The sequence below is a fragment of the Rana temporaria genome, chromosome 8 (assembly GCF_905171775.1).
Source record: "Rana temporaria chromosome 8, aRanTem1.1, whole genome shotgun sequence".
NCBI classification, from domain to species: domain Eukaryota; kingdom Metazoa; phylum Chordata; class Amphibia; order Anura; family Ranidae; genus Rana; species Rana temporaria.
Window position 1 is genome coordinate 165,697,171 of NC_053496.1, and position 16,843 is coordinate 165,714,013.

Genomic DNA, 16,843 nt, shown 5'->3' on the forward strand with positions numbered 1-16,843 from the left:
ATGGAAAGGCAATTGTTTCTGCCAGCATGAAAAAAACGATTCCAAGATTGCACGATCCTGATGTGCAACAGTTTTTTCCAGGTATTTGGCTTTCCATGTTAATGAATATTTCGTTTTTCAGATTTCGGAAGTGACAGGTGAGAGTGTGACTGTACAATGTGGGACAGATTCAGCAGTAGATATCACTGGACTCTTATTTCTTCTTACCTGATGACTCCATTTCCTCCATCTCATGTCTGTCTTCCTCAGGGATGGCTGACCTGGCAAGCAGCACTGGGTGTCAGCCGGTCTTTCTCTTCTCTTCTGACTCCCTCGCTAGACTCGGGAGTGAATTCATATGTGGTAGGCTAATGGAAGTGGAATAGAACTGGGGGTTCAGTCATACCAGACCCCATTGGTTGAAGCAGAGGGATGGAGGCAACACAGCTGTAGCAATCCTGTGTCCCTCCTCATGTTGGGCTGGTCTGGGGTTGGGGGTGCTGAAATACTTTTTTTGAGTGATGTTGGCTGTGGAGACTGAATGCCGTCCTGAGCACCACCACTGCTGGGGACAGAATAAGGGACACGTTTTATCCAGAGAAAGTCTCCTGAAATCAGGGTCTGTACCCAGAAACTGACGTCACTTTCTGGTACCACCTACACTTTATTGCAACAGCAAGTCACATACAAAATATGGTGTTAATGTTCCAGTCATTTTTTTTTTTTAATGAAAGTGCCGGAACACTTAAACAGTAATGCATAACTGTCCAAAATGACCCCATAATACTGTAAATAAAGCAAAAATTTGGGATGGGATTCCTCTTAAATTGATTTTACACTAAAACTTTCTAAATAGCAGATCAGGAGATAACTAAACTGCTGACTGGGTGTTGATATTTGTCCCACCTGGAGGCTAGAAGGCAAATATGTTTTAGAAAATACATGTGGTATCAGGTATGTGTTCCTAAGAAAGATGTGACTTCTAAGTTAAACTTTATTTAAAAATTTTCTTTACACAACTTGTTTGTCTTCTATTATATAAGCCAACCCCGTTCTTTGTAGAGTAGACCTCCACTGAAGTCTTCCAGCTGTCTACATTCTCAGTACCAACCGAACCACCCGGTATGTATTGTAGGGGGTTAGCTTGGTAGCGGGGGGGTGTGACCCCCTGGATGGGTTCACTACACACTGAATTTATACAGACAGGCAGTCGAAGACGGTTGAAAACAAAGATTTTGGTTTATTCTTCCATCTTGCTGGAAACAAGTGCAAGCATCCAAACAGCATAAACAAAATCAAACATAAAATAAACCCTGGCCACTTGGGGCGTCTACCTTCACCACACAGGAACCTATCTAGGGAGTCTGGCACAGCCTAGTGCTGGGCAGACACTGCTGGTCATACAGCAGAAAAACAATAGTCTTTTGATTTTTATCACACAGAAAAATCAATCACCTACTCAGAAGACTTTAAGCTACTGCTCTCCTTCACTCAAAAAAACATCAGGATGCAGCAAATCAGTGGTAATCCTCTGGATTACTTATAGAGGCCTTAATTGCCTCATTCTGAACAGCTGAAGTTTTCCAACGCCCTTAGACCTTTTCTGGCTACTTTTGCAGCCGACGCCTAATAACAATTGGTGTATTGCCTAAACAAGGCAGAAATGTATGTCCCGTCTGTGACAACACCCACAGATTTACCTGACTTCCTGTCACAGTATATACTGAAATATTGTTATGTTATTATTATTATTAATATAATTATGATAAGGAAAGAAACCAGTTTTCAGATAACATTCTAAAATCTCCTCTTCTCTTTAATTTTGATTTTTAAATGACTGAAAGGTTCCTCATATCATTTTACCTTAATGGCTATTTTTGCACAATGATTTTCCTAGGTCATTGCTCTTCTCATTTTTTTTTTCAACCTTTAACTACAGTTAATATGTAAGAAAGGAATCCATTGTTTCAGTATAATGGTTGCTAAAGGGTTATGGTGAACCAAAAGTACAAAATGTCTGTTTGGAAAGAATAATGACTTGCCTGCAGGGGCAGACTGACCATTCGGGCACTCAAGCACTGCCCGAGGGCCCCATGCCACTAGGGGGGGCCCATCAGGGTTGCCAGCCTCATTAAAACCAGGGACAGTATGTAAAAATCTGTGCTTTTTACACCTGTCCCTGAAATGTAATGTCCCTTACCGATATGCTTTTGGTCTAAAAATCCCAAGATTACAGCTGCCCCGCCTTTCCAGTACCTTCTCAGTGTGTGTATGTATACTGTGTTTCTGTGTGTGTGTATACTATGTATGTATACTGTATGTGTGTATACAGTTGGGTGCCGTAATACGTCAAACCAAAAGAGGATACAGCACCTACTAAGGCTGCTATTAGTCTTTATTGATCATGGGACATATACAAACAACCAGTGAAAACACCCCCTTTAAAATAAGCACATCTCTCCCCTCAGATCCTTCTTACCCCCCAACCCAAGCCCCCACCCTATGATATATGTCCCATGATCATTAAAGACTAATGGTAGTCTAAGTCGGTGCTGTATTCTCTTGTGGTTTGTTTTTTATGTGGTATTTTTGGATTCACCTCCTCTACATTTTTGGATTTAGGCACCATAGTCATTTAAACTCCTATAGATCAAATTGTTTGTGGGTTTCTGTAGGGCCATAATAAGTACCCATTGGTAGGCTGATTTGTGGTCCTTTGTTTAACTTTATTTTTAGTACTATTTAGTACTATTTCTTTGAAGAAATACCCTTTTAAGGAGGAGAAGTATCTAAAGATAAAATTTACTTATTTACTTGTATAAGTATCAAAAATGTGTTTAACATTGCATTTTACTGAGTAAGCAAATAAAACAAAATATGAAACCCAATAAACATAAAGTTATAGTAGAAACAAAAAATCTTTGCTTAAAGGGGAGTTCCACCCACAATTTCACTTTTTAAATATAAATACCCCTGTAATACACAAGCTTAATGTATTCTAGTAAAGTTAGTCTGTAAACTAAGGTCCGTTTTGTTAGGTTGTTACAGCATTTAGACACTTTATAATCTAGAAATAGTCAGTGGCCATCTTAAGTGTGGGCATCATGAAGCCAGACTGTATGACTTCCTGGATTTCATCTTTGCATATCTTGCAATGTAATAGGTTTCAGTCAGGTTTGCAAGGACTACTGGGAAACATGATGCCTATCCCAGAAACCCTTGCAAATAGCCATGTGACTTAATAGCCTAGGCAAATAAGGAGGAGGAAGTAATGAAGGACTACAAAATAAAGGTATTTACAAGCAACAAATTAAATAAAAATTGTCCATTCTGAACACTATGAGATAAGAGCATGCAGCACAGACAAACATAAACAAATGGGTGGAACTCCACTTTAAGTCAGTTTTGTGTGTGCAGATTTGTGGAAATGTGTGTCCGGCTGTTAGAGAACAATTCTGGTACAGAGCAGATATATGTAGCACATAGAGTAATACAAGACTTTGTGTTACCAGCCGACCAGTAGAAAAAGGGGGATGGGATATTGCCCTTTAGAACATAGTAAAACCTAACAATCTTTTACTTACTTCCAATATATATCATTTTGCCCAAATATGATTACAAAAGGAGTCGCGCTGGTCTATGCCTAATGACCGGCCTTTAGTCCCCATTGTCGCCAAGTGTACGCATACTGCTCCCACAAGTTATTCCTACTCCATGTAGAGATTTGTGTCTATTGAATTTGCCTACTGGGGAAATGTACCTGTATTTCATTGTAAACTGTTTAATATCTTTCAATAAAAATGTATTATACAAAAAATTATTACATATCCTAATATAGTTTTACATAAAATAGTACCGTATATACTCGAGTATAAGCCGACCCAGGTATAAGCCAAGGACCTAATTTTACCACAAGAAAATGGGAAAACTTATTGACTCGAGTATAAGCCAAGGGTGAGAATGCAGCAGCTACTGTAAGCTGAAAAGAGGGTCAACAATGCGCTCCTCCTTGTACTGTTCCGTGATAATAGAGATTATTAGCTAGATTCAGAGACAGTTACGCCGGCGTATCAGTAGATATACCGTCGTAACTCTGAATCTACGCCGTCGTGAATTTAAGCGTATTCTGGAAACCAGATACGCTTAAATTAGGCTAAGATACGAGCGGCATAAGTCTCCTACGCCGTCGCATCTTAGGGTGCATATTTACGCTGGCCGCTAGGTGGCGCTTCCGTTGAGTTCGGCGTAGAATATGCAAATGACTAGATACACCGATTCAGAAACGTACGTGCGCCCGGCGCATTTTTTTACGTCGTTTACGTAAGGCTTTTTCCGGCGTAAAGTTAGTCGAACAAATAGCTGGCCTAGCCAATGTTAAGTATGGCCGTCGTTCCCGTGTCAAAATTTTACGTCGTTTGCCTAAGTCGTCCGTGAATGGGGCTGGACGTAATTTACGTTCACGTCGAAACCAATACGTCCTTGCGGCGTACTTTGGAGCAATACACACTGGGATATGTCCACGGACGGCGCATGCGCCGTTCGTTAAAAACGTCAATCACGTCGGGTCACCAGTCATTAACATAAAACACGCCCCCCCTGTTCCACATTTGAATTAGGCGCGATTAGGCTGGCCCATTTACGCTACGCCGCCGTAACTTAGAAGGCAAGTGCTTTGTGAATACAGCACTTGCCTCTCTGACTTACGGCGGCGTAGCGTAAATACGATACGCTACGCCGACTCACTAATACGCCACCGTACCTGAATCTAGCCCTAAGAGAGGAAAATGTTCTTGTAGTTCAACTAAGTAAAGCAGCCTAGTGTGACAACCATGGCTTACGCCATAGATACAGTGGAGTGAGTATTCATTGTAACCCTAGGGCAGGTTTTGTATTACTGGCAGGATTGCCAGATGAGTAGGAAAAAGATACTTTAATACTACCAAAATCCTCCCCGATAATATTAGGGTGGTTTTAGTGAAAACTGTTTTTTTTTACCAATTTCACCATTGACAGAATGACCCTGAAGCAAAAACTCTTGGCTTCACTCACTGATCTTCTTAGGTGAAATTTGCTTGGAAAAATAAAACGTACCCATCAAAACACCAGTGGCGGCTGGTGCTCAAAATTTTTGGGGGGGCACAAACGGAAAAAAAAATTGCAGCTTCACTGTGCCCATTAAATGCAGCCACTGTGCCATCAATTGTCACCACTGTGCCATGCCATCAAACGCAGTCACTGTGCCATCAATTCGCACCGCTGTGCCATGCCATCAAATGCAGTCACTATGCCATGCCATCAAACGCAGCCACTGTGCCATGAATTGTCACCACTGTTCCATGCCATCAAATGCAGTCACTATGCCATGCCATCAAACGCAGCCACTGTGCCATCAATTCGCACCACTGTGCCATGCCATTAAACGCAGCCACTGTGCCATGCCATCAAACGCAGCCACTGTGCCATCAATTGTCACCACTGTGCCATGCCATCAAACGCAGCCACTGTGCCATGCCAGCAAACACAGCCACTGTGCCATCAATTGTCGCCAACCTGATTGGCTGAGACGCCTGTCAGTCTTATTCAAGGAACGCACCCCCTGTGCGTTCCAAGGATAAGCTTCCGGGGCTGTACTCGGAAAGCCTATCAGAGCTCTGATAGGCACTTCCGTACAGCCAACCAGCTGCCGTTATTCAGATGGTCGGCGCTCATGTCCGGCCATCTGAATAGAACAGTGCCGACAATAACATAGATTTGTGCAATGCATGAATCTATGTTATTAGACTCAGTGGCGGTGAGAGCCAGAGGGGGCGGCGCTCCAGTGCCCTCTATGGACGAACCGCCACTGCAAAACACAGCATATGATTCCTCAAAATAGTGCCGCCTGACCTCACCGTGCCCATTGCAGAATCTGATCTGTGTACCTGAGTCCGTGCAGTGTTAAAAACTTGCGCTCCTCTTTGGGCTGTTCCGTGATAGGCGGAAAACTCGGTTTCCCAGCAAACACTGTGTTCAGTGTTCTGCCTATCACGGACACCCTCTCGTTCTCTCGTCTATCACAGATGAGAGGGCGTCCGTGATAGGCGGAACACTGAACACAGTGTTTGCTGGGAAACCGAGTGTTCCGCCTATGCAAGTTTTTAACACTGCACGGACTCGGGTACACAGATTGGATTCTGCAATGGGCACGATGAGGTGGCACAGCAATGGACTCTGACACGCTGACTCGAGTATAAGCCGAGGGGGTAATTTTCAGCCCAAAAAAAGGGCTGAAAAACTCGGCTTATACTCGAATATATACGGGCATTCTTTTATAAATCTTGCCCTTATTAGGAAACAGTACAGTAGAAAGATAGCATTCAGAAGTTATATACCTTATAATGATCAATTTTGGTCACATAATCTCAATAGTCTCCTTCTCCTTCTCTCCAAGCCTGGAACAAATTGAAATCACAGAGACAATTATCTGGGGACTCTTCTCATTCATACAATAACAACTCTAAAGAAACCCTTAGTCCAGTTATTAAAGGAGATTTATATACAGTAAAATGATTTTCAATGTAACACCCTTTAGCACTGCTTGAGTGAGGGCCAGAGTGGGTAGACAGAAAGCCCTGGAAACCATAGACCATGGAGATTGGAACTTTGATTTTTGTGAACCATTTTCAATGGTATTTGAGAACCTGCTGTGCTCTTCCTTCTGTGATATTAAGGAATAATATAGATCAAATCCTCTAATAATTTTTTTATCAGTGGGTGACCAGATCATATAAGGTCTGGAAAGCATCAAGCAAATCCATGTCATTAACACTCAACCTGCAAATAATGGGCGCCAGTCATATGTGATCCTTTATGGTGGTTTATAACAAATGAACATTTGACCTTTTATTGTATTGGAACAATAATTTTATGTGTTCCTGACAGGGTGGCTCGTATTATTTTTAGCCATATTTTCAATTTCTTCTTCTTTTTCTTTCTATGAATCCAAATGATCCACAGAGCCCAACGATGTTCACCTTGAAGAAATCCCTGTTGCTCCTTTTCTTCCTTGGGATCATCAACGTATCTCTCTGTGAGGAAGAGTAAGTATGAATAAGACTTTTAAAAATAAAAGTATAGACTTTTAAAGCTTAAAGTGGTTCTAAAGTCTTAGGGCCAGATCCACATACATTTGGATCGGCGCAGCGTATCAGAGATACACTACGCCGCCGTACCTTACCTGGCGTATATTCGAATCCTCAGCGAGTTTGCGCCGTAAGTTACGGCGGCGTAGTGTATTTCTGGCGGCGGATTAAAATTGGGCGGGTTGGGGGCGGGTTTCATTTAAATAAAGCGCGTCCCCGCGCCGAATGAACTACGCATGCGTCGTCCAGAAATTTCCCGCCGTGCTTTGCGCGAAATGACGTCGCAACGACGTCATTTTTTTAACTTAGACGTGAGTTACGTCCATCCCTATTCACGGACGACTTATGCAAAAAAAAATTACAAATTTCGACGCGGGAACGACGGCCATACTTAACATGGCATGTCTATCTATACGCCGCAAAATACCAGCTTTAACTATACGCCGGAAAAAGCCGACTACAGACGACGTTAGAAAATGCGACGGCCGCGCGTACGTTTGTGGATCGTCGTAATTCGCTAATTTGCATACCTAACGCGGAAAACAACGCGAACTCCACCCAGCGGGCGCCGAAGTATTGCATCTAAGATCCCGAAGGCGTACGAAGCCGTACGCCTGTTGGATCTTACCCAAATGCCGTCGTATCTTGGTTTGAGGATTCAAACTAAAGATACGACGCGGGAAATTTGAAAGTACGCCGGCGTACTTCGTCTGTGGATCTGGCCCTAAGTATGTTTTTTCCCTAATGCATTTTCTGCATGAAGATACAAAACTCCCCACTATAATATGAACAGCACCCGTGCTTATGGGCCTACTTCAATAATATATAAAACTATAATTAAAATTTCCAATAATCAAATGTGGGAATATCAAAAATGTACAGTGGCAGCTCACCACATGTACTCCTGTACATGTATACAACAAAGTATTAAGAGAGAAAGAGCCACGCTTAGTATAAACCTTAAATAGATCCAAAGTCTTACGTTTTACCCAATTTGTGCAAACTTGCATTAGAGTTATGTGTGAATGTGATAGTGCTAAATTGTGAGATAAATTGTCATATAGAAATACAAATCAATGTGATAACCCCCACAAAATATATGTTGAAAACATTTTAGTTCATCTGTGACATTTGGTTTTATAAACCAAATAAATCCCTTGTCAATGTCTGCAAAGTCCCGTGCCTCAATCTCCTTGTAGCTCGTGAACTCAAAATAATCGTCTCCAATGTGAATGCACAAGACTTATAACCAGTTCATCACACCAGCTTTCTGTGAATAAATCTTCACCACCTTCAACACCAAGTTGTGCTCCAAAGTGCCCTTTAGGTGTGCCAATCACTGGATTTATTTGACCTCTTATATACACTATAGTGTCAAAAGTATTGGGACACCTGCCTTTACATCAGGGGGTCTCAAACTGGTGGCCCTCCAGCTGTTGAGAAACTACAAAGCATGAGGCATTGCAAGGCTGACAGTTACAAGCATGAGTCCCACCCACATCTGAATGATTTTTCAGATTTTCCATATAAATGAAATTCTGATTTAGTTACTACCGAAATTCGTTTTTATTGATTTTGTTTTTGATGATTGCAGTGTTGTACAGTTTAGCTGCCCCGTCAAATTTTCTTAGAACTATCAACATAAGCCTTCAATGACAGATTCCACGTTTGTATGTTTTTCGATGCTTTGTCGAATCATTCGTCGTTCATGTTGAATTGTCAAGTTAGTTCTAGCTATTTTACTGCTCCTCCTCTTTGGTTACAATCAGCCAATAACATTCATCATCATCATCATCATCATTATTTTTATTTTACTTCACCCACCCAATTCCATCAGCGATCTTTTCTCTTTATGTCAAATCTTTTCTCTCTATGTCGAATCTTTTCTCTTTATGTCGAATCTTTCCTCTCTATAATGTCGAATCTTTCCTCTCTATAATGTCGAATCTTTCCTCTCTATAATGTCGAATCTTTCCTCTCTATAATGTCGAATCTTTCCTCGCTATAATGTCGAATCTTTTATCTCTATGTAGAATAATCTTGGACTAATAGAGTTAAGGTTAGGCACATTCGACCAACGAAAACGAAAATAAAGCATTTGTTTATGTCGGATCTTTCGGTTTTCGTATTCTGTGCGTTCGTTTTCGGTTGTTACAGTTTTTCTCCATTGTTTTGGCTCATTTCTTGAAACAGAAATTACATTCTCAAAATTCTAAGAACATTTGGCAAAACAGTCTAAGGCCGCATACACACGATCAGTCCTTTCGATGAGAACGGTCCGAAGGACCGTTGTCATCGGTTAACCGATGAAGCTGACTGATGGTCTGATGTGCCTACACACCATAGGTTAAATAACCGATCGTGTCAGAACACGGTGACGCAAAACACAACGGCGTGCTGAAAAAAACAAAGTTCAATGCTTCCAAGCATGCGTCGACTTGATTCTGAGCATGCGTGGGTTTTTAACCGATGCTTTTACATACTAACGATCGGTTTTGACCTATCGGTTAGGCGTCCATCGTTTAAATTTTAAAGCAAGTTCTCATTTTTTTGACCGAAGGTTAACTGACCGATGGGGCCCACACACGATCGGTTTGGACCGATTAAAACGGTCCTTCAGTCCGTTTTCATCGGTTTTGACCGATCGTGTTTTTTACGCGGCCTTACAGTTTAGCACAACACTATAACTCACGTGCAAAAGCTCATATCTCTCCCAAAACTGTTCACTCATCAAAACCATATTCCTTTCCCATATAAAGAGTCAATACCCCCAAAATGGCAAAGATTCTTCTCAATTGCTTTGGCTCAGTTCTTGAAACAGACCTGACATTCTCAACTCTCTTGGTTCTTTTGCCAAAATAACCTGAATGGTTCGGCACAACACCATGGTTCACCTTCAAAAGCTCATATATTTCCCAAAACAGTTCACTCATGTGTCAAAACTAAGGACCAGATCCACGTAGCGGATCGTAATTTTATTCCACGTAGCATATCGTAGTAACGCTACGCCGCCGCAACTTTGAGAGGCAAGTGCTGTATTCACAAAGCACTTGCCTTTAAAGTTACGGTGGCGTAGCGTAAATCTGCCGGCGTAAGGGCGCGGAATTCAAATGTTAAAGATGTGGGCGTGTTTTATGTTAATTTTACTTGACCAGACGTAAATGACGTTTTTTTTTAACGGCGCATGCGCCGTCCGTGGGGGTATTCCAGTGCGCATGCTCGAAATTAACCAGCAACAAGCCAATGCTTACGACGTGAACGTCATTCTACGCAAAGCCCTATTCGCGAACGACTTACGCAAACGATGTAAAATTTTCAAAATTTGACGCTGGAACGACGTCCATACTTAACATAGGATACGCCTCATATAGCAGGGGTAACTATACGCCGAAAAAAGCCTTACGGAAATGACGTAAAAAATGCGCCGGCCGGATGTACGTTCGTGGATCGCCGTATCTATCTAATTTGCATACTCGACGCGGAAATCGACGGAAACGCCACCTAGCGGCCAGCGTAAATATGCACCTTAGATCCGACGGCGTACTAAGACGTACGCCAGTCGGATCTAGCCCAGCTTCAGGCTTATCTTGTTTTGTGGATACAAAACAAAGATACGCCGGAGCAACCTAGAAGTTACGCGGCGTATCAATAGATACGCCAGTGAAATTTCTTTGTGGATCTGGCCCAATATTCATTTCTCATTCAAATAGTCAGTGCCCCCAAAATGCTTTGTCCCTTTGGCATTGTGTAAGCACAGCAAGTCAAAATGTTTAGATGTTTTGTCTCTATGGCAGAGGACCATTGAAATATCCCTCATGTCCACCTTTCAGTCTTAGCCCAGTCCTTCATTGACAATGGTTACTGTACAGTTTTTGTCTAGCTACAATTGTGTATAAAACTGAAAAAAAAAGAGTAGCCTCCAAGGTCTGACATCACACATTGCACTCATACTGCCAAGGAAAAAATACTTTACAGTATTGTAACCATTATTATTCACACACAAAGTAACTTCCATACATCAGAGTAAAATGAAAATGTATACAGCATAATATATGGAAATATAAACACACAAACAAAAAAAAAGGAAAATTGCATTTAACCTACAATGCTGTAAATAAAGCTGGAGTTTCACAACTACTGTAACATCTCTTCACTGGTCGCTGTCCTCACCCTCCATCTCCTGAGCACCGTCCTCACCCTGCCTCTCCTGGCCACCATCCTCACCCTCCTGCCCATCCACATGCTGCTGTCTGTCTGGCCACAGATTCTCGTCAACATTGCAGCGTATATCCTCCTTTGCGATGCAACGAGGGAAGAAACAGCGTGAATGTTGCAACCATCCCCTACACTGATCTCCTGTAATATCCTCACAGGCAGCGTCCATTGTATGGAGCAGGGACCTCTGATCTTGAGCCCGATGCTCATACACTCTCCACCTCCAACCGGAGAAAAACTCCTCAATAGGTTTGAGGAAAGGAGATTAAGGTGGTAGGAACACCATATCCATCCTTGGATGAGCAGTGAACCAGGCCCTGATAAGCGGGCCACGGTGGAAATTCACATTGCCCCATACAATTATATATTGTGGTAGGTGAGGCCCTATGAGACCTCTCTCATTTTCAGGGATCAAATCCAAATGAAGGCGGTCCAAGAAGATTAGGAGCTTCTGTGTATTACAGTATACTGGCCAAGACTGGGGATGTGAGTGGCCACACCATTCTCAGAAATGGCAGCACACATAGTTATATTGCCCCCTCGCTGGCCTGGGACATCCCCCGTGGCCCAGTGGCCAATAAAATTACGGCCACGTATTCAGCCCTTGGCCAGGTTGAAGCCAGCCTCATCCACATACACGGGTATGTGAGAGGTCTCGTTTCCTTCCAATGCCATTATTCTCTACAATAGAGTGAAAAAAGAAAACATCAAATCAGTCATACAGAGGAGTCATACACTACAGTTGCAGACAGTTACATAGGAATGTTCTATGTTCTACACAAGTATAATATACTACTGGCCAGTGTTCCAGTGGTTCCAAACCTGGGGTACATGTACCCTATGCAGAGGTACTGCAGGGGGTATTTTACAGAAAGGGGAGGTAAAAAATTATCAACGACTAGACTTACTGAAATGTTACAGTAAAACCCACAGTATTAGATAGATTTACATGGGAGGCACTGCTGTAATTGCAGCTCCTTGACCCCATTTCTAACTGTATTGTATGTTATATTCTTCAAAATAAGGATTATAATGATAATTGCATCATACAGTAAGCTGCAGTTTTTACTGCAATACTGGAATACTACTGTAAACTGTATCATCAATATCGTAGAAAATAAACTATTCCATACTATACCATAGTTTGTTTTCTACAATATTTTTCTTGTCATTGTTATTATCATACGTAACATCCCACTGAGGTAAGATACTGTAATACTGTAGGCCTATCACACACACACACACTAAATAAATACATAAATGAGTAAATAAACATATTTGTTGCTCCATGGAGTGTCCTGTCCTGTACTTTATATAATTCCATCATTGATTGTGAGGCCATGGTTGATGACATGGTCTATAATTGTGGCCCGAATTGCATCAGGGACAGCATGGTGTCTTCGTGCTCCTCGGCCTCTTCCCTTTATTCCACCACCACGCACCCTTACTACTCCTCCTCTTCTTCTTCCTCGAGCAGACAGTTGCCATTGTTCATTTACTTGGCCAGGTGCCTCCATGTTCAGAAATTGTACTGTTCCTGCATGGTCAAGCTCTATATATACATGTTTGGCAGCATTCACAATCATGGACAGGACCTGTCAGGTAACTAAACATACTGTTTGATTGGTCATCTGAGACCAACTCCAACTCCTCCTTCGTTCAAGTTCTAGTTGCACCCGACTGTCAATTGCTGTAACCATTCTATCAAATGTTCCAAGGGATTCATATATGGTATTCATGGAATTATGTTCCTGAATAATTTTGACAAATGAACAGACTATTGTGCATGTGATGACTTAAACAATGAAATGATGCTGACATGTTTTGGAGAGAACAACCATTAGAGTGAGAATTGACAATCAGTTTAGATCAACAAGATCTATTCACTTGGAAATTGTGCTAAATGTAGATTACTTGTACTTAATCATTTGAAAGATGTACTGAGACATTGAGACATGCACTGAGACATTTGCAATTTGATGAACTGAATGAGAAATTCAATTCAGTTGTGAACAATTGCCAAGTGGTTTGGAGATTTGTCCATGTTGTTTTGAGAATGTCATTTCTGTTTCAAGAAATGAGCCAAAACAATGGAGAAAAACTGTAAAACGATAACGAAAATACCTGAAATTCGGACGAAAATGCATTCGGATGAAAACTAATGCACATGTCTATCTCCTGGTGTATGGGGAGCTTTAGCTGTGTCCACCTACTGATGGGAAAGATCCGTACCATAGAATGAAACACATCAGAATGTTCCAGCTGGTTATTTAATAAGAGATTCAAGTTTGTGGCATCCCGCTGTGGCGTATTCCTGTTACTGTGGTCATAGAATAGTGGTCAACGTGGCCTAAAAATTCACATTTGTGGTCCCAGTGAAATACAATGTTTGTGTAATAATCAATGTTGTTTTATTTACCAATAACTATGTCTTCTCCCAGGAGAGATGCCGATGAGGAAGAAAGAAGAGATGATCCCGAAGAAAGGCATGTTGAAATGGAAAAACGATTTAATGCATTTAAAAAGATTCCAAAATTTAGCAAATCTATACTTGGAAAATAACCCCAAATTTTTTAAACTTTTGAAATTGAATTGGAAATCATCTGATGTGGAATATCATTTAGCTAAATGCATATCAGATGTCTTATAAAAAATAAAGATATCACATGCATTGTGTTTTCTTATTTTATATTATTATTATTTATATGATGGACATTAGTTGGAGGAAAAAATGTCCTTAGCGCACTTTCCAGGCAATATAATCATTTATGGACATTCAGTTGGATTCAGCAGCCCCCCTGATCCGGATAGATCCTACACTTTATCCAATCAAGATGAAAGCATTCAGAATTGATCAGTCCACACTACCTTTTTATACTTCTACTTTCTTTCTACTAATATTCAAAAAAACATTTTCCATCCAGCATTCCACCATTAGTAATAATCACTGGAATTAATTGCAGCAATACCGACATTGCTATTCAATAGTTGCCAACATTGTAAAAAAAAAATACGGACACTTTTTTGCATGTAGGTGGGGCCTTGCTATAATTAGGGGCGGGGCATTCGTTTGCAGGCATGACATAGTAAACAGAAAAATACGGCGTGCAAAGCGCGCCACAGCAGAAAATGGGCGTGGTTTACCCCAAAATAGTGGGAGTGACTTAGTTGGCTCAAAAAGGGGGTGTGGTTAGAGTCTGAGATGAATGATGGAGGAAAGAAAAAAAGAAAGAAAGAAATGCCCACATCCTACACCAATAATATGTGTATTCCAGAAAGTTTAACAATCAGCAGATAAAGATATTTCAAACACCTGGGGTTAGCACTTCAATCATCCTGACACCATGGATGTTATAGTGTCAGGGTGATTGAAGTGCATTATTTCTATTATTACATTGTAATATAAAATGAAATCATTCAACTCACCATAATGCACAATCAGTGGAAGCCCTGAGCGTGTAACCTGCCACGTCGCCTGCCACCAGATGCCATCAGGTGCCTCCCCAGCAGAGTCCGTCCTTGCATCAGGTGTCCCCAGCATACATCAGCCCCTTCATACATCAGGTGTCCCCAGCAGCGGAGCCCCTTTTAACATCAGGTGTCCCCAGCAGCGAAGCCCCTTCTTACATCAGGTGTCCCCAGCAGCGGAGCCCCTTCTTACATCAGGTGTCCCCAACAGCGGAGTCCCTTCTTACATCAGGTGTCCCTAGCAGCAGAGCCCCTTAATACATCTGATGTCCCCAGTGCAGCAGAGCCCCTCCTTTACATCCATGTCCCCATTGCAGCAGAGCCCTCCTTTACATCTGTGTCCCCAGTGCAGCAGAGCCCTCCTTTACATCCATGTCCCCATTGCAGCAGAGCCCTCCTTTACATCTGTGTCCCCAGTGCAGCAGAGCCCTCCTTTACATCCGTGTCCCCAGTGCAGCAGAGCACTCCCTTACATCTGTGTTGCGCAGCAGAGCCCTCCTTTACATCTGTGTCCCCAGCGCAGCAGATCACACCTTGTCCCCAGCGGCGATCATCTCCTTCATGTGCAGCGGCGGCTACACAGTTCAGTGGAGAGAGGAGGGGCCTCCGATTGATCCGTGCAGCCAATAGGCTTCAGAGTACAAGAGAATTCTTGTACACTGAAGAGAGAATCCGATTGGCTGCCCCTACTCTCTCTACTGAACACAAGATGAAATGTACTGGCAGAGGCTACGGCGGACATTTTTTTGTAGTCTGTTGGCCATTTTTTTCCCTAAAATATTCCTGATTTTCCCGGGAAAAAAATTGATCGGGACGAGTTCCGATCGGGACGAGGGTCCCAAAATTGGGATTGCCCAGAGGAAAATCGGGACTGTTGGCAACTATGCTATTCCTGTATAAGATTAGATGTATAGGTGTAACGGTTTCTCTATTTTCAAAGTGCTATCATCCACTTTGCCATTCTTACTTGTCTGCATACAGAGTCACCAACATGGTGGCTGGTGCGATTAGCCTGCCCACCACTAGATGGCTCTGATCCCATTATTGGAAACATATACAGTAACTGCAAAACAATGTGTTTTACTTCTCCTTCAAATTACATGACCTAAACCAGTGGTTCTCAACTCCTGTCATCAGAACCCACTAACAAGCCAGGTTTGCAAGATAACTGAAATGCATCACAGGTGATATCTAGGGATGAGCTGAACCCCCCCCCCCCTTCGTTCGGTTCGCACCAGAACCTTCGAACGGACCGACCGTTCGCGCGAACAATTAGAACCCTATTGACGTCAATGGGACGCGAGCGTTCGAATTCAAAAGTACGAATTTTAAAGCCAAATATGCAAGTTATTGTCGGAAAACGGATTTGAGAACCTGGGTCTTGCCCCAGGGAACATGTATCAATGGAGCAGTGATTTTAATGATGCTTAAAGTGAACAAAAAAAATGAAAAATTCCTTTAAATATCGTACCTACTGGGTGTCTATAGTATGCCTGTGAGGTGGCACGTGTTTAGAACTGTCCCTGCACAAAATGAGATTACTATAAGAAAAAAAGTAATTTAAAACTGCGTGCGGCTTTAATGTAATGTCTGGTCCCTGCAATATGGATGAAAATCATTGAGAAAAATAGCATGGGGTTCCCCCCACTCCCCCCCAGGTCATTACAAGCCCCTTTGGTCCTATATGCTTTGAACAGCATTATACAGGCGGTGCAAACAAGACAGGCACTGTAGGTTTGTTGTTAAGTAGAATCTGTTTGTAATTTTGAACTGGTACTTTTTTAAAGTGTAGCTCCAGCCATAAAATCTATTTTTAAGCTTTTCTGAAAACATAGAGAAGGGTAATCACCTCTGTAAACATTTGTTTTGCTGTCTGTGTGCATCTGTTCAGAAGATTGCAATTCACTTTCTGTCCCAATGACAAATGATGTTTTGAAAATGTTTTTTTTTTTGTGAAACAAGGATATGTGATAAAGCATCAGTGGACATGCGACACCTCTTACAGAAAAGAATTTCCCTTCCTAGGGGTAGATTTCCTCTCACTTCCTGTTGTCTCCTTC

The 16,843-nt window shown here is 42.0% G+C and overlaps 2 long non-coding RNA genes across 3 annotated transcripts in view; one reads left to right on the forward strand and one right to left on the reverse strand.

Moving 5' to 3' along the window:
* LOC120909959 overlaps positions 1-16,843 on the reverse strand; it is a 275,381-nt gene that overhangs the window by 218,138 nt on the left and 40,400 nt on the right. The gene's annotated exons all lie outside the window — the stretch shown is intronic.
* On the forward strand, positions 1,006-13,986 carry LOC120909958. Its single transcript, XR_005741383.1, has 3 exons — positions 1,006-1,101; positions 6,976-7,058; positions 13,757-13,986. It is a non-coding gene; the product is annotated as an uncharacterized LOC120909958 (long non-coding RNA).